The sequence below is a fragment of the Phyllobates terribilis genome, unplaced genomic scaffold (assembly GCF_046119375.1).
Source record: "Phyllobates terribilis strain yellow unplaced genomic scaffold, ASM4611937v1 Scaffold_1__5_contigs__length_1240528914, whole genome shotgun sequence".
Lineage (NCBI taxonomy): Eukaryota > Metazoa > Chordata > Amphibia > Anura > Dendrobatidae > Phyllobates > Phyllobates terribilis.
This window is the reverse complement of record NW_027362761.1, coordinates 700,299,064-700,318,281: the sequence shown is the minus strand read 5'-3', so window position 1 is coordinate 700,318,281 and position 19,218 is coordinate 700,299,064. Positions and strand designations below refer to the sequence as shown.

The window sequence follows — 19,218 nt, the reverse complement described above, 5'->3', positions numbered from 1 at the left end:
TTTCTAGAAATCCCATCCACTATGCTGTAACATCTGGCGCTGCATAAACACACAGCGTGAAACCCGCAGCGGCACCGGAGCGTGGGAACATACCCTTAATACAGATATTGTATTAAACAGAGAGGATAATTCTCCCACACTGCAGTCACCATGTAGCCCAAGCACTAGGTGAAATCCTCTGTGTGGAGTTCAGTCAATGCCATGAGGGCAGCAGTCACCACAGCGCTACTCTGCCACGTCAGGTCCTCCTTATGAACCCCAACCCCTTGTAATAATTGCCGCTCGCTCGCTCGCTCGCATATGCCCGAGCATGCGCAGTGCCCTCCAACCGCGCGTTCACAGCCCCGCCTCTTGCGCTCATCGCGGATAGAAGAGGCAGCTGATGCTGCTCCCGGAGCCCGCGGGTGAGAGGTCATGTGACTGGGGAGGAGGGTGGAGGGGGACCCGGAACAGCTCACCCTGTGTTTAGCATTGCACAATGAGCCAGGTGCTGCTGTTCGGTGTCCGTATGCCCGGGAGAGCTCTCTGGCTGCATACTGTGGGGCCTTGCTGTGGCCGTGTGTGGCGGATGTGCTGCTTCGCCCTCACCGGTGAGCCATGTCGTGATGTGTGGCAGCCATGCTTAGCCTTCCGGGGCTGCACACATGTTGAAGGCTACGTGGCCTTTTCAGCTGCTACATGTCTGGCAGAGGCAGGGCAAGTCACAGGGGAGGCTGCCATAGAGGCGTAGGCATGTGGCCGCGGAGGCATGTGGCCGCGGAGGCGTAGGCATGTGGCCGGGGAGGCGTAGGCATGTGGCCGCGGAGGATTAGGCATGTGGCTGGAGCATTGCTCCACACTAAGGCAATCCATCCACCTTCCACAGCTGGCTCTCTGGCAGGGCTAGCTCCCCCTATATATGCGCACACTACTCTGTACTGTCTAGACTCTAGAGGATGATGGGAGTAAACCAGTGCCAGACCCCCTATACAAATGAGCAACCATAAGTAGCGTGCCACTTATTAGTGGATTCTGCACAGAAATGCCTGTGGGATATCCACACGTGGATTAACCCCATTGAATCTGGCTAATACTCGTATACATTTATGGCTGAAATCTGAGTGTCTAACCCTGATTTCTGATAAATCTGATATATTTCTGCTGTACTGTGTTAAAGGGAACCTGTGAACAGGTTCTTGCTGTGAAATCTGAGAGCAGCATGAGGTAGGAGTGGAAATCTTGAATCCAGTGATGTCACTTACTAGGCTGTGTGTTAGTCTCCTGCTGAATAAATACTGAATTTATTGAAACAATCACTTCTGGACTAGCTGCCTCCTGCTTGCTGGTCCAGCCGCCTCCTTCTTGCTGGTCCAGCTGTGCCCCTGCCACTGATTAGCAGCTGTCAATGTACAGAGAAAGCTGACTCTCAGGGATGTGGAATGGACTCAACATTCCAAGCTCTGCTAAATCTGCAGCAGAGAAACCTGCTGACCAATCCCCTTTAATGGGTTATTCCTCTAATTAGAGAGTGAATTCTTATTGCTAGATTTTAATAACATTCTCATCATCGGGAGTCCAGTTGTTGGGATCCAAACAATCCTGAGACTGATGACTGTTCAGCGCTGAAGAGTTTTCAATTTAAGCCAAATGTACTAATCTTGTGCATTATATAGACATCATAAATGTGGGCTAGAAAGTCTTAAGATGTACCACGTTTATAACAGGTCATGCTGGATGAGAAGTCCAGTGAACTTTTACATTGTGTAGTCGCAGTTTACAACATCTATTATTTGCAGGGCTGTGGAGTCTGTGTAAGCCAAACCACCGTCCCTGACTCCACGACTCAGACTCCACATTCCTGGTCACTACTGAGCGTGTACATAAAGTGCAGCACAAATTCATCTCAACTAAAAGCCGAGATCCTTAGATCAGAAACAGAAGACATTTACAGGACATAACTTTCCCAAAAATGAAAACACTTACAGCACTGAACTACTGTACCCAAACTTACTACATAAAGAGCTTAATGTTGAGGTGAGTCTCCGAGAAAAATATCAGCTGACGTTGGAGCAATGACTCTATTGTTGCGGATGATGATGATAGGGAACATTTTCCTATTGAAGTTTTAAATAGCTTAACCCCATCAGGCATGCCAACTCATTGCCTTAGACTTAAAGGGAATCTGTCACCCCCTGGGAGATTTGAGACCTCTAATATGTGCATACAGGTTATAGAAAAGTAAATCTATACATAACTGTATGGCTAATAGTAGAGGTCTACTTGCGGAGAAATGTAGTTTTATAAAATCTGTTTTCATATGCTAGGCGCCCCCTGGACGCCAACAAATCCCTTCCTATCTGATTAGTAAGCCCAGAAATCCCGCCTATCAGTGTATTTAGCATGTCCTCCCCCCTCCCCCTCCCCTGCACTTTACATGGCCCTGTGACGTGCCTTCGCCTCACTCATTTCCCGCGCATGCGCAGATCATCAGGAGCGCTTCTTTTTCTCCCGGCCCCGTTCTCTTTAGTGTTCTAATGCGCAGCGCGTTGGGCAGTCACTTTATTCTTCGGTACGATTGCAGCGATACCAGATTTATAGCGGATTTTATATCTTTGTCAGCTGTCACACACTAAAAGACGCTTTTTATTGCTGCATCGCTGTATTTTGAGAGCTATAATTTTTCGACATTTCAGCCAACAGAGTCACATGACGACTTGACTTTTTTATTGGTACCATTTTCAGGCTCGTGACATTTTTTGATCACTTTCTATTCTGATTTTTGGGAGGCAGAATGAACAAAACCCAACAATTGTTTTTTTTTTTGTTTGTTTGTTTTTTTATGTTTTGCCACTTTTACACAATAAAAACTATTTTATAGAAAAAATAATTATTTTTGCTTCACTTTTATTCTGAGAGCTATAACTTTTTATTTTTCGGCTGATGGAGCTGTATGGCGGCTTGTTTTTTGCCGGACAAGATGACGTTTTCAGCCGTACCATTTTTATTTACATTCGTCTTTTTGATTGCGTTTTATTCCACTTTTTGTTCGGTATGATGAGAGCATCGTTTTTTGCCTCGTTTTTTTATTTTTTTTACGGTGTGCACTGAAGGGGTTAACTAGTGGCATAGTTTGATAGGTCAGGTTGTTCCTGATGTGGCGATACCAAATATGTGTACTTTGACTCCACGATGCGGTACGCATTCGAACACTGCAGAGAACAACGGGTCGGGAGAAATAGAAGCGCTCCTGATGCTCTGCGCATGTGCGGGAAATGAGGAAGACAAGGACACGTCACAGGGCCATGTGACTTTCAGGGGAGAGGGGTGACATGCTAAATAAACAGATAGGTGTGGATTTTTGGGCTTACTAACCAGATAGGCGGGGATTTCTTGGTGTCCACGGGACGCCAAGCATGAGAAAACAGATTTTCTAAAACTACATTTCCCTGCAAGCAGACCTCTACTATTGGCCATACAGGTATGTATAGATTTACATTTCTATCACCTGTATGCACATATTAGAGGTCTCAAACTCCCAGGGGTGACAGATTCCCTTTAAGGTGGGCAGCATTATTATGATGTTGAGAAATTTGAATACAAAACGAGGACTCTGCAATGGTACACGATTAGTTGTAACATAATCGAATAGAAATGTTCTTGAGGCAGAGATTTTAACAGGATCAGCTGAAGGTGATAAGGCATACAGAGAGATTTCCACGCAATCTGCCCTGGGCATAATTATGAAAACTTTGTTGTTTATCGTGTAAAAAGGCTGAAAGTGAATCGACATGGGTAATTTGAGTTCATTTTTATTATGTAGAGCACACTTTTCTAGCTTCCGAAACTTATTTGTTTCGGAACTCGGGCTGCTAGTTTATGATATACTTTAGTAGTCCATTTTATACCGACTCCACAGCCCTGATTATTTGGGTTATTTTTTCAGACTCTCATTAAAGCGCACCTGTCAGCAGGATTGTGCTCAGTAAACTATATACACTGGCAGGTGGGCGACATTACACTGATTAAAATGATACATTGGTTGATGAAATCCGTCCTGTGGTTCTTGTGTAATCTTTACTTTCCTGCTGCTGGGTTGTTGCCCTCCTACTGCCCCCTCCTCATCTCCTGGTGTACTGGCCTGTCTCCTGGTAGCGCCTCCAGACTCTGGACACTACGCTGACATACACAGCAAACCTTCTTGCCACAGCTCGCGTTGATGTGCCATCCTGGATGAGCTGCACTACCTGAGCAACTTCTGTGGGTTGTAGAGTCCATCTCATGCTACCACAAGTGTGAAAGCACAACCAACATTCAAAAGTGACCAAAACAGTCTATTCCATTTGCACAACAGCATGTGAAATTGATTGTCAATCAGTGTTGCTTCCTAAGTGGACAGTTTGATTTCACAGAAGTGTTATTGACTTGGAGTTATATTCTGTTGTTTAAGTGTTCCCTTTATTCTTTTGAGCAGTGTATATGATGCTGTATTTCCACCTGTAGAAGTTAATTAGATCCATTTAACGAATGCCATGCCATGGCCATTTTAATATATAAATATATATATACTCCCTGACAGAAGTTATGTCGCTTATCCATGTTATGTAAATAAATGCTTATAACCTGACGTTAAATTCATCCATTGGTTTTATAAATTACTCTTTTGAAGGCTGAAACCCTCCCAAATTTGGTGTAGGTTAAGAAAATAAATTGGCATCACTGCTGAAATATTGATCATTTAATGAACACAGAATGGTCAGATTTTGGCAAGACAAAAGTTTTGTCGCCTGGTGATATAATGTACCCAATTCCTAGTTTACATCCTCACCAGTGCTCAGTAAATGATCGGTTAATTAGTGGGTGTGTATAAAAAGAAACCCAGCACCCCAGACCTTCACTTTAACTGCAACTTGAGCTCTGACAACATGCCAAAATCCACCCTGCGACCAAAGCCGTGATTATCAAGAGGCTGAAGACCAGATCCACTGCAGAGGTGGCTGGCACCTTTAATGTGTCTCAGCGTCAAGTACAAAGAAATAAAAAAGATTTGAAGAGACTGGAGATGTGTGTGACAAGCCCAGGTCCGGCAGACCCCACCAGACAACTGCTCTGGAGGAACGTTTGTTGGTTAGAAAATCCAAAGCAAGCCCCTCTTCCACTGTAGCAGAGCTCCAACAGGCCTGGTCACCTCAAGTCCCTGTGTCAACTAGAACAGTTTGTAGGATTCTGTCTCGAAATGGTCTCCATGGTCGAATCAGTGACCAGAAGCCAACACTAAACAAAAGGCAAAAAACCGTGTGGCATTTGCAAAGTCCCACAGCCTGCTAAACAGATGGATACTGGAAAAGTGGCAGAAGGTGGTTTTCTCTGATGAATCTTCAGTAGAATTACACTACAGCCGCCGCAAATACTGCAAGAGACCTACTGGAGCCCATATGGATCCAAAATACACCCAGAAAACAGTTACATTTGGTGGTGGAAAGATCATGGTCTGGGGTTACATTCAGTATGGGGGTGTGCGAAACATTTGCAAGTTGGAAGGCAATATCAATAGCCTAAAATATCAAGAAGTATTAGCTACCTCTTACATTCCAAATCATAAAAGGGCTCAAATTCTGCAGCAGGATGGTGCTCCATCTCATACATCCATCTCTACAACAAAGTTCCTCCAGGCAAAAAAGATCAAGGTGCTGAAGGACTGGCCAGCCCAGTCACCAGACATGAACATCATTGAGCAGGTTTGGGGTAGGATGAAAGCGGAAGCTTGGAACACAAAACCAAAGAATCTAGATGAACTCTGGGAGGCATGCAAGACTGCATTCTCTGCTATTCCTGATGACTACATTAATAAATTGTATGAATCATTGTTGAACCGCATGGATGCAGTCCTTCAAGCTCATGGAAGTCACACAAAATATTAAATATGACTAATAGCACCACAACTTCATTCACCAATATTATGCAACATATATTTGTATTTTATGATAATTATTTGTTTGAATATCACATTACTTTCTGTGGGCGACAAAACTTTTGTCTTGCCAAAATCTGACCATTCTGTGTTCATTAAATGATCAATATTTCAGCATTGATGCCAAATTATTTTCTTAACCTAAACCAAATTTGGGAGGGTTTCAGCTTTCAAAAGAGTAATTTCTAAAACCAATGGATGAATTTAACGTCAGGTTATAAGCTTTTATTTACATAACATGAATAAGCGACATAACTTCTGTCAGGGAGTGTGTGTGTGTATATATATATATATATATATATATATATATATATATATATATATATATATATATATATATATATTTTTTTTTTACTCCACCTTCAAAAGCCATAACTTTTAGTTTTCTGTCAATATATTCGTACGAGGGCTTGTTTTTTGCAGGACAAGTTGTACTTCTGAATGACACATTCATTATACCACATATTGAACTGGAAAACGGGGATATTAATTGCAAGTGCATTGAAATTGCAAAAAAAAAGCGTAATTTCACAATCTTTTTTAGGTTTTTATTTATCACGTTCAATATATGGTAAAACTGCCCTGAAAATATGATTTTCCAGGTCAGTATCATTACGCAGATACCAAACATGTATAGTGCTTTTTTTTGTAAGCGGTTAAACAAAAATGTACTTTTGTCGGCATTTTCCAAGACCCGTAACGTTTTCATTTTTCAGGATATGGGGCTATATGTGGCTTATTTTTTTGCGCCCTGAACTGACGTTTTTACTGATAACATTTGGGGTAGATAACAATTTTTTTTGATCACCTCATTGCATTTCATTGAAATGTTGCAGTGGCCAAAAAAAAGGTGATTCTGGCTTTTTGATTTTTTTTTTTTTCATTACGCCGTTTATTCATCAGATTATTTTTTTATATTTTGATTGGACTTTTACAAACACAGCGATACCAAATGTGGATTTTTTTTGTAATGGGCCAAAAAAGGGGTGATCTTGAAATTGTGTTTTCCTTTTTTTGTTTACATAAGTTTTAAACTTTTTTTTTTTTCACGTCTTACTGGATTTAATAGTCTCCTTAGGGGACTTGAATCTGCAATCATCCGATCTACCTTCCCTAGATCAATGTTAAGTTTTTGGTGCTGCAGAATTTCTGCACCTTAGTTTACTTGCTTTTTTTTTTTCTTTCATTGCATTTTTAACTCTGCTTTTTGTCTGTTTGGTGTGTCATGCTTTTAAATAAAGCTACTTTGTTATTGACATTCTTAGGGGCTAATTACATTCGTTTTTGATGTGTTTACACATGTGTGTTTTTTAACCTGCGGAGTTTCTGCATATAATGCAAGTCTGTGGGGAAATTCTGCACAGAAAACTCTGTGTCCCTGCAAGACAAAATGACATGCTGCAGATTGGAAAAACGCACTGCAGGTGAGTTTACATAGCGTAAAAGAGCACAGTGGGCAGGAGATTTCTATAACTCCCATCCACTTTGCTGGTACTGTAAGACGCTGTGTTTTTGCCCCATCGAAAATATGCAGCGTCAAAAACACTATAAAAGCTCACATATTCTGTCAGTGAAAAAAGTGTATCAGCATTTCCCCATTGACTAATATTGTTCAGAGTGCTATCTGATAAAAAAAAAATCGGATAGCACTCATCCGATGTATACACTGGTGTGAGCGAGCCCTAAATGGCATTTACTGGGCTACCAGTGAAATAAATTATCCTTACCTTATTGATTGCTGGGTGTCAGCCCCACAGGGGATAAATGGAGTGGTGTTTGAGCATGCGCACTTCTCCATTCTACTGAGAATAGAAGTTTTGCTGATTAGGGCGCCGTCAGACGGCCGTACAACACGTATGACGATCACATCGCAATGCTCGTACTGGCCGGCATCTCTCCTGACCCGAGCGTGACGGCTGCATAGAAATACATGCTGTCATACTCGAGACCAGAGAGTTGGTGGCCAGTCCGGGCACTGCAATGCGATCGTCGTCCGTGTTATACGACCGTCTGACTGCGCCTTCAGTGTGCGTCTCTGTGATTAGACCCCCACCGTTTGATAAGTAACTACCTATCTTGTGAATAATCCCAAAGCCGTGGTTTTACGAAGAACTGCAGGTGAACTAGCGTTATATGTTGCTCCATACGAAGATTAACCTGTTTGTATTTTGTACTTTTGTAAGGCTGAATTCTGGTGCACATGTATATAAATCCGTCTTTAACATTTACATTTAGAAATACTTAAATGATGCTTAAAGGGAACTTGTCATCTGATTCATAGTTCCCGAACCATGGGCATGCTGAATCAGAGACTGGCTACGTAATGTACCCTGGAGTTCTGCTGCAACAATGGAGCACATGCACATAGATCAATCCTTGCGGGAAGCTTAACCACTTCGCGCCAGAGCCTGTTTTTGCCTTCGTGACCGGGCCAATTTTTTCAATTCTGACCACTGTCACTTTATGAAGTAATTACTCTGCAACGCTTCAACGTATTCCCCTGATTCTGATTTCTCATTTTTCCATCAAAATTTACAAAAACATTTTTTTAGGGACCACATCTTATTTGAAGTGACTTTGAGGGGCCTTTATGACAGAAAATACCCAAAAGTGACACCATTCTAAAAACTGCACCCCTCAAGGTACTCAAAACCACATTCAAGAAGTTTATTAACCCTTCAGGTGTTTCACAGGAATTTTTGGAACGTGGAAGAAAACAATGAACATTTAACTTTTTTTTCACAAAAATGTTACTTTAGACCCAATTTTTTTATTTTCACAAGGGTAACAGGAAAAAATGGAATGCACAATTTGTAGTGCAATTTCTCATGAGCGCACTGATACCCCATATGTAAGGGAAAACCACTGTTTGGGCGCACTGCAGGGTTCGGAAGGGAAGGAGCGCCATTAGACTTTTTGAATGTAAAATTTGTTTGAATAATTAGCAGACGCCATGTTGCGTTTGGAGAGCCCCTGATGTGCCTAAACAGTGGAAACCTGCCCACAAGTGACACCATTTTGGAAACTAGACCCCTTAGGGAACTTATCTAGATGTGTGGTGAGTTCCTTGAACCCCAAGGTGCTTCACAGAAGTTTATAATATTGAGCTGTAAAAATAAAATTTTCACATTTTTCCCACAAAAAAATGTTTTTCATTCCCTAATTTTGCATTATCATAAGGGTAACAGGAGAAATTGCACCATGAAATTTGTTGTGCAATTTCTCCTGAGTACGCCGATACCCCATATGTGGGGGAAAACCACTGCTTTGGTGTACGGCAGGGTTCGGAAGAGAAAGGAGCGCTATGTTGGCTGGGATAGGTTGCAGACACCATGTCACATTTGAAGAGTCGCTGACATGCCGAAACAGCAGAAACCCCCACAAGTGACCCCATTTTGTAAACTACACCTCTCAAGGAATTCATCTAGGGAAGTAGTGAGTATTTTTTAATTTTTAAATTTATACCATTGGGCAGTGAAAAAAGCATAATTGTATTTTTACCACAAAAAAATGTTTTACCCTCAGATTTTACATTTTCACACAGGGCAATGGGTAAAAATGGTGCCGAAATGTGTCACACAATTTCTTCTAAAAGTGGCAATACCCCATATGTGGCTGTATCGTACCGCTCAGCCATACGGCGAGATCTGGGATGGACGGAGCGCTATTTGACAATTGGAGAACAAATTATTGTAGAATAGGCATTTGGATTTGGGAGCACAAAATTTTCTGAATTTCTTTTGGGGGGCAAGGGCCATTTCGCTTTTCCAGAGCCTTTCTGCTACCAGTAACTTGGAAGTCCCTTATATTTTTAACAGATGACGGACCTGAGTGGGGACTAGCTTTTTTTGAGGACTGAGTTGAAGCTTTTATTGGGAACATTTTACGTAACATTTATCCGGCGCTCTAGGCTGAGCACTTACATCGGGGTTTCCATCTAAATTTCCAAGTGATGTAATTCAGATGAAACCCCTGCAGGATCCATTCACTGTAATGAGGCAGCAGAGTTACTCTGGACTCCGTCTGGCCTCTGTTTAGCGGTGTCCTTTTTTTCAGAAGTGCACAAAACTGTGGCCAACCGCACTTTTATGCACGCCTAAAACAAATGACACCGTGGGATCCCAGGCCAGACGGCATCCACAGTGGCCTATATCTGCCTCATTACAGGGAATCTTCCGTCATGGGTTCCGTCTTAATCACGTATTTCAGAGATTTACACGGAAACTGGTGTAAGTGCTCAGCGCAGAGCGCAGGATAAATGTGAGCAGAGCCTTACTGCGATCTTTGGGAGACATAATAAACAAATCCGTAGCAGGGGAAGAATTGGTTTTATTTATTTTTTACGCCAGTCCTCTTGTGATATAACTGATTAGATTACTTTATTCTTCGGGTCGGTGCGATTACAGCGATACCAGATTTATATCTGGTTTTTATGATTGACAGCTGTCACACACTAAGACGCTTTGTTTTGCAAAATCTAGTTTTTGCATCGCCATATTTTGAGAGCTATAATTTTTCCATATTTCGGCCGACAGTCATGTGACGGCTTGTTTTTTGCGGGGCGAGTTGACATTTTTATTGGTACCATTTTTGGGTACGTGACATTTTTTGATCACTTTCTATTCCGTTTTTTGGGAGGTAAAATTAACAAAAAACAACAATTCAGGAATTGTTTTTTGAGTTTTTTTTTATGCCATTCTCCGTGTGGTAAAAGTGATCAGGCAGCGTTATTCTTCGGGTCAGTACGTTTACAGCGATACTACACTTACTGTATTTTTTTTTATGTTTTGGCTCTTTTACACAATAAAACAATTTTATAGAAAAAATATTTTTTTTGCATCGCTTTATTCTGAGCGCTATAACTTTTTTATTTTTCGGCTGATGGAGCTGTATGGCAGCTTTTTTTTTGCGGAGCAAGATGACGTTTTCAGCGGTACCATTTTTATTTCCATTTTGCTTTTTGATCGCATTTTTTTCCCCTTTTTGTTTGGCGATATGATGAAAAAGCATAGTTTTTTGCTCCGTTTTTTATTTATTTTTATTATGGTGTGCACAGAAGGAGTTAGTGTGACAGTTTTATAGATCGGGTTGTTTCGGACGCGGCGATACCAAATATGTGTACTTTTTTGTTTTTGCATAAATATACGGATTTATTGGTTTAATATTTTATTTATTTTTATTTATTTTGTGATTTTTTTTTATTTTTATTTTTTTTTTTAACAGTTTGAAAACTTTTTTTTTACATTTTTACTTAGTCCCTGTATGGGTCATTAATTTTTATTTTTCTAATCACTGATGTCATGCAATGTAATAAACATGTATTACATTACATGACATCTTTGCTGACTGTTTCACAGTCAGTGTGTCCTGCCAGGCTTCAGCTTCAGGCTGAGCCTAGCAGGACACCATATATGGCAGATCTGGAGGCGGTCATGTGACCTCCAGCTGCCATAACAACGGAAGGTCCTGGAAGCTATCAGGGGGCCGTCGGAGAGGTAAGTTGACGACCCCCTCTCCTCTCACTGTCTTCTATATGCCGCGATCACTATAGATCGCGGCATATAGAAGATAGCAAAGGGTTAACATCATTGGGACCTGATCCAATCAGGTCCCGATGATGTCCCCTATCAGAGCTATCGCTCTGCACCGGAACCGCAGCGCTTGCAGGACCCTGGGGGTCCTAAGCGCTGCGGGACCACCCACCGTTTTTAAACGGCGCTGCACAGAGCCCAGGCAGCACCGACGTTCATGTACAGTGGGAGGTCGGGAACCGGTTAGCCTGCAGTACTAGGCCTTATACTGTCAGGCTTTACTGTAACTTGGGGACTACTCACACATCGAATTATCCAGGATGTCCCTCCTGACAGCACCATCAGGACGTCGTCCTTCATATCCTTGATAGAGACAGGAACACACAAGAGGTTAACAGGCCCCTCCCTCCACCCAAACCCCAGTGTTTTTCCTGTCCCGATCAGGGACAGACACAGAAGAGGTGAGCTCACAAGTTTTTCCAGTGAGCAAGAGCTCCTGATGCTGGGTGCTGGAGTATCGGGATGGGGTCCTTGCATTCCTCTCCTTCTGTCTGCTGTGGGTCCGGAGACTGACACCCTGCTGATCAAGGGGTCCCTCAGCCTGTCCGGTTGAGCGATGGCTCCCGAGGAGATGGCTCTCAGTTCATGCTTCTTCAGCCCTGCGTGCGGCAACTATACACGCTGAAGATGGAATGAGCAGCACTTCCGGTTACAGAGGTAGTGATGTGCAGACCTCTAATAACCGGCGTGTGTTCCACCATGGAACGCACTTACGGTCTGTTTGAAAGAAGTGGCACAAATCCTAAATTAAAGGGGAAACGCCTTTTTGACTATTTAGATGGAAGACATGTGAGATAAATGCTATTTATCAGATCATCCAGACCGCCAGCTATGGAAGGACAAACCACTGGTCAGTCTGATACACCAGTTGAACCTCCAGTACAAGTAGTGCACTACTAGATGCATTATGTAAAGTAGGAGGAAGGTCACTGAACGATCAGTGACCTGTCATAGGAACATATAGCTGAATAAGTAAGCAGAGCACCAGATAGAGCGCCCCCTCCCCCCGGAGCACGAGCATATCATTATCTCCAAACTGAAAGTAAAGATTATACAATAACCACAGGACGGATTTCATCAACAAAGATATCATATTAATCATTGTAATGTCACCCACCTGACAGTGTATATAGTTTACTGAGCACAATCCTGCTGACAGGTGCGCTTTAAGCCTTTCCGCCCTTGATTTCAGCAGTATTAAAGCTACAGGAGGACCAGGCCAAAGTAATAATAATTCTACCATTTTGGCCAGGAGAAGCTGGTTTCCTTTGCTGAAGAAGATGTCCCTGGAATTATCCTTCCAGAGACACAGGATTTGCTGATCCAGGAGCCAATATACCATCACAATGTAAAATTCCTTCAACTTTCTGCCTGGACCTTGAGAGACAGATCTTGAGGTCTAAAGGTCTTTCAGATTCCGTAATATCAACAATGCAAAATAGTAGAAAGCTAGTAACACCGGCAATATACACACAAATTTGGAAGCTATTTTGTGCACATTATCAAGAAACAATGACACAGTTCTAGTTCTAACATTCCAAAAATATTACAGTTATTACAAACTGGATTTGATAAGGGCCTACCCTAAAAGTGAAAATTGCATCCTTAAGCATTTTAATGGACTTTCCTCTAGCGGGTCATCCATGGCTTGAGAGATTCATAACCCCCTGGCACTTTTCAGACCTCTAATATGGGCATACAGGTGATAGAAATGTAAATATATACTTACCTGTATTCCTCATATTAGAAGTCTGGTTGCTTTGAAATGTCTTTTTATTAAATCAGTTTTCTTATGCTTGCGGTCTGGGGGACGGGAAGAGATCTCCGCCTGCTTAGTGAATTTCAATATTCCCCCCTTACCTGCACTTCAGAGGGCCCTGTGATGTGCAGTCTTCTCTTCCAGATCCCGCGCCTGCGCAAATCACCTGTACCGGTGCTGTCAGGAGGGACGTCCTGGAAAGTAGGCATTAGTCCTACCGGTAATGGGTTTTACAGGAGTCCAACATGACCGCACCTATTACATTCCCTCCCTAAATATTCCAAACTGCTATGTGAAGGTAAACCTAGTAAGAAACCAAATAAAATAGAGTTGGGTCCATTCTGGTGTGGTACTTGGAAAATCACTTGGGTTTGGGTGGAAGGAGGGGCATTTTAACCTCTTGTGTGTTCCTGTCCCTATGAAGGACGACCTCCTGATGATGCGGTCATGATGGACTCCTGGAAAACCTATTTTCCCCTAATGCCTACTTTCTTCCACGCTTTTAGTTAAAAATACAAAACACGCTTTTCTAATACTGCATTTAAACTGACTTGAAAGGGTGCAAATGCCAGAAGCCTCAAGATGAATGCAAGGGATAATGCAACCTCTATATGCATCAATGGAGTCTACAGCTTAAAAAAAAAAAAAAGTTTTTCCTTGTTTTTTTCATAATTAACAAAAAATAAATGTTATCTGTACTATACTACACCATATAGCAGTGATAGGAACCTCAGGCCCGCGGGGCCCTCGATGACCCAGGACAGATTCCCAGTGACCGCAGTACTTGGGCTAGCAGCTGTATTTTGCTGCCCGCCAGCCCTGTGAGCTCTGTGACCATGCACACAGTGTGCACTACTGAACGTTGAGACACGTGCAATGAATGATTATGTCCTAACACCTTTGTCAGCGCCAGGACGTACTTTGTGGGCAAAGTTAGTGCACAATTTATACGGCCCCCGAAGGATGGTATCAATATCCAAATGGCCCTTGGCAGAAAGATTCCCCACCCCTGCCATATGGGAACATACTGTGGGAAATAAGGTAATACTCAGAACCTCTGTGGTATATTTTGTGCATTTATATAATGCAGATACAGCCATATTGGTAGTTAACAAGTCCATTGTGATCAGTGGCAAATCGTACACTGGTTGATCACATCTTTGATAACACAAAAGCCATTATTTGTCATCAGCACATCCCCTCGCGTATACAGGCATCTGCCTGCCAATTGTTATGGAAACTGGGGGTGGAATGTTCCCATGAATAATAACAAAGATGCCCAGGATTATTGAAATCTATACAGTACAGACCAAAAGTTTGGACACACCTTCTCATTTAAAGATTTTTCTGTATTTTCATGACTATGAAAATTGTACATTCACACTGAAGGCATCAAAACTATGAATTAACACATGTGGAATTATATACTTAACAAAAAAGTGTGAAACAACTGAAAATATGTCTTATATTCTAGGTTCTTCAAAGTAGCCACCTTTTGCTTTGATCACTGCTTTGCACACTCTTGGCATTCTCTTGATGAGCTTCAAGAGGTAGTCACCGGAAAAGGTTTTCACTTCACAGGTGTGCCCTGTCAGGTTTAATAAGTGGGATTTCTTGCCTTATAAATGGGGTTGGGACCATCAGTTGTGTTGTGCAGAAGTCTGGTGGATACACAGCTGATAGTCCTACTGAATAGACTGTTAGAATTTGTATTATGGCAAGAAAAAAGCAGCTAAGTAAAGAAAAACAAGTGGCCATCATTACTTTAAGAAATGAAGGTCAGTCAGTGCAAAAAATTGGGAAAACTTTGAAAGTGTCCCCAAGTGCAGTTGCAAAAACCATCAAGCGCTACAAAGAAACTGGCTCACATGAGGACCGCCCCAGGAAAGGAAGACCAAGAGTCACCTCTGCTTCTGAGGATAAGTTTATCCGAGTCACCAGCCTCAGAAATCGCAGGTTAACAGCAGCTCAGATTAGAGATCAGGTCAATGCCACACAGAGTTCTAGCAGCAGACACATCTCTTCAACAACTGTTAAGAGGAGACTTTGTGCAGCAGGCCTTCATGGTAAAATAGCTGCTAGGAAACCACTGCTAAGGACAGGCAACAAGCAGAAGAGACTTGTTTGGGCTAAAGAACACAAGGAATGGACATTAGACCAGTGGAAATCTGTGCTTTGGTCTGATGAATCCAAATTTGAGATCTTTGGTTCCAACCACCGTGTCTTTGTGCGACGCAGAAATGGTGAACGGATGGACTCTACATGCCTGGTTCCCACCGTGAAGCATGGAGGAGGAGGTGTGATGGTGTGGGGGTGCTTTGCTGCTGACACTGTTGGGGATTTATTCAAAATTGAAGGCATAATGAACCAGCATGGCTACCACAGCATTTTGCAGCGGCATGCTATTCCATCCGGTTAGCGTTTAGTTGGACCATCATTTATTTTTCAACAGGACAATGACCCCAAACACACCTCCAGGCTGTGTAAGGGCTATTTGACCAAGAAGGAGAGTGATGGGGTGCTACGCCAGATGACCTGGCCTCCACAGTCACCAGATCTGAACCCAATCGAGATGGTTTGGGGTGGGCTGGACCGCAGAGTGAAGGCAAAAGGGCCAACAAGTGCTAAACATCTCTGGGAACTCCTTTAAGATTGTTGGAAGACCATTTCCGGGGACTACCTCTTGAAGCTCATCAAGAGAATGCCAAGAGTGTGCAAAGCAAAAGGTGGCTACTTTGAAGAACCTAGAATATAAGACATATTTTCAGTTGTTTCACACTTTTTTGTTAAGTATATAATTCCACATGTGTTAATTCATAGTTTTGATGCCTTCAGTGTGAATGTACAATTTTCATAGTCATGAAAATACAGAAAAATCTTTAAATGAGAAGGTGTGTCCAAACTTTTGGGCTGTACTGTAAATACAAATAAATGAATACACATTCACTTACTATATCGTCGATCACTACTGATTACAGGCAATTTATTTGCACGTGTTTGTAATTTTTTATGTGATAATTGCTAATAATTAAAAAGAACCTGTCACCTGATTCATGCTCCAAAACCATTAGTAGAATGAAGCAAACGATGGCTGTTTTATTGCACCCGTGGATATTTTTCTTTGAAATTTCAGAGAAAACCTAACTTAAAGTGAACCAGTCTTGTGAAAAAAGAAATGGTGTTAATCTGCAGGTTAATAGTGTTCTGAAGCTGCCTGACGCCTGCACCGAGATCCCTTCTGCCAGGAGGAAATAAACTTTATTCCTCCTGGCAGCGTTCAGGTTCTAGTCATAGGGGTAGTGCTGGCGTGTCTTCAGTGACCGCTCAGTTCCTGTTAAGCTGCCAGCCAAGCACTAAGTCTATTTGCCCATGATCAGGCTATAGCAGTGCTTTGGAGTTGGACACAGCATATTTTCGCTGCATTCGATCACGCAGTTAAATCTGCATGTGTTCGGAGTTACTGCATCCTATATATTCTATTGAGGAATTTTCTGTTGCGGAGACTAGCCTCTTTGCCACAGAAATTGTCATGCTGCGGCTCCTAAAGCCACGCCGCAGGTGAGTTTACGCGGCATCAGATAGAAGCACAGTGGGCGTGGGTTTCTATAAACCCATCTACTGTGCTTCTATTGTAGAATGCAGCGTTTTGGACGCAGCGCAGGTGAGCTGCGTCCAGAATGCTGCTAGTACGGATCGTAGGCACGTACCCTAAGGCTGCGTGCCCACTATGCGTTTTTCAAGCGTTTTTGCCGTGGAATTTCCGCAGCGAAAATGCTTAAAAAACACTTGGTAATACGTGCCCCATGGTCCGCAATGATGATCAGCAAGTGCTGTGCACATGCTGCGGAAATTTCCTCTGCGGATCATCATTGCAGAAAAATATGCAGCATGTCGATTAATTTTGCGGACACGCAGTGTAATTGCCACCATTGACTTGCATTGAACCGCATGATATCCGCATGGGCACATGTGCCCATCCGGATATCATGTGGTTCAATGCGCAGATGGTGCCCAGGTCTGGAGAAGAGGAGACTCTTCTCCAGACCCGGGTACCATATTACCTGTTAAAAAAAATAATTTAAAATAAAAAAATAAAGATTATACCTACCTTCTGATGGCCCCCGGTGTTTTCTTCGCTACGTCCAGTCTGTTGTACGTCTCGCAATGGTCTAAAAGGACCTGCGGTGACGTCATTTAGTCATGTGACAGGTCACGCGACCGCTGACGTCGGCGGTCGCGTGACCTGTCACATGACTAAATGACGTCACCTCAGGTCCTTTCACGTCACCGCGAGACGTACAACAGACCGGAAGCACCGGAGAAAAGACCGCGGGCCATCAGAAGGGAAGTATAATCTTTATTTTTTACCATTATTATTCTTTTCTTTTTAACTATTACTTGGTCACACTATATAAATCCATGCCAGTTGCATGAATTTATATAGTGTGACCAAGTTGTCAAGCACTTTCCAAGTGATGCTAAAATCGCCTGGAAAAGCGCTTGATAACCCGCATGTAGAAATGCATGCCAAAATGCTTGACAAACGCTTCTACCTGGCAGGAAAAACACATGTAAAATCCGCATGCGTTTTTCCTGCCAGGGAGATGCAGAAAAAATCTGCAGCATTTCTGCATCGTGGACACTTAGCCTGAGAGTCTTGGATGATTAGTCCAAAGCTAGTCCCTGAAATGTTTTTCCAGATCCCCTTGACTGACTGCTCCCTCCCTATGCTCACAAATAACTAGAGACCTTTCACTCAAGGGGAGAATCTGCTGGGAACCTGCCTCAGACTAGTCATCCAAGACACACGGTCCCTGCCTGGCTTTTCAAGGTATGTTTTCTCTGAAATGCTGCAGCGTTTCAAAGTAATATGTACACAGCCACAATAACACAACCAGTGTTTGATTCATGCTGCCAGTGGTGGAGGAAACCTGAATCAAATGACGACAGGTTTATTCAAGTATTTCTAATAGAGATGGATGTGTACTGCATAAAACTAGCAAATTCCGTGAATAATATGCCCTATATAGCTCAATACCATACATGGTAAAAAAGGGCAGTATGGCCACTAGGGGGCACCAGTTACTAAGGTTAGATGTGTTCCTGGAGATGAATGAATGCTATGACGTAACGAACAGGGCACGCTGATTTGCTATTTATATAATGAACATTTAACGTCTTGGAGAAGTTTTTTTTTTCAGGTATTTATATGTAGTGTAAAACTAGATACCGCAAACAAAGCTTACCAAGGAAATGCAGAGAGATCTATCGTCTCTTCTGTAAAAATTTCTACTTACTCCTTATGTCTTTAGAAGCATGAGTCCGGTATTGGTCACTCTTTTTTTGCAGTGGACTACACCACGTAGTACACCAACCTGCAGCCCACCGTGCCAATCTGCATACCTTTTTTTGGGGGGAGTGGGTTCATAGGAAATTCAATAAAAAAAATCTGTGTGAAATCCGACACAATTGAAGTTTGAAGCCCTTAGTACTACAGGTCCAAGCTCCATCCGACCTCTATGCATTTGCTCCACTCTTGGAGCCAGAAATTTGGGACAAATGATTGATTTAGTTCACATACACATTACACTTTTACTATTTGACTCAATATAACCTAAAAAAATGCTTAGAGAAAATTGTTTTGTGCGGCTTGAAAAAAACATAATTTTTTGCAGTTGCGTTGATTGTGTCTGAAATGTTGTGTCCATAGCTAGATGCTATGTTTGTGCCGGGTATTTTATTTATAATACCATAGCATTGCATTGAATAAATCCTCAGCCTAAAATAGTTTTGTTCTTTATGCACTGAAAGACTTGCATGACCGTGTGGCAAATAAAGCAGGAGTTGTTGCTAATGAGATCAAGGGACAGTAGAACAGTAAAATATTCTGTGCAGCGAAAGAGCTTGAATTTGTAGAGAAA

The 19,218-nt window shown here is 42.4% G+C and overlaps 1 protein-coding gene across 2 annotated transcripts in view; it reads left to right on the top strand.

The window, feature by feature from the left end:
- Positions 1-287: 287 nt before the first annotated feature.
- The window catches only part of GNG7 (G protein subunit gamma 7), a 72,822-nt gene continuing 53,891 nt past the window's right edge, over positions 288-19,218 (top strand). The window contains exon 1 of one of the 2 annotated variants that reach the window (XM_073685565.1): positions 288-404. The gene's annotated coding sequence lies outside the window, so the exon portion shown is untranslated. Of the gene's footprint in view, positions 405-449; positions 591-19,218 lie in introns of those variants that run through there. The other variant, XM_073685583.1, reaches the window with a different exon arrangement.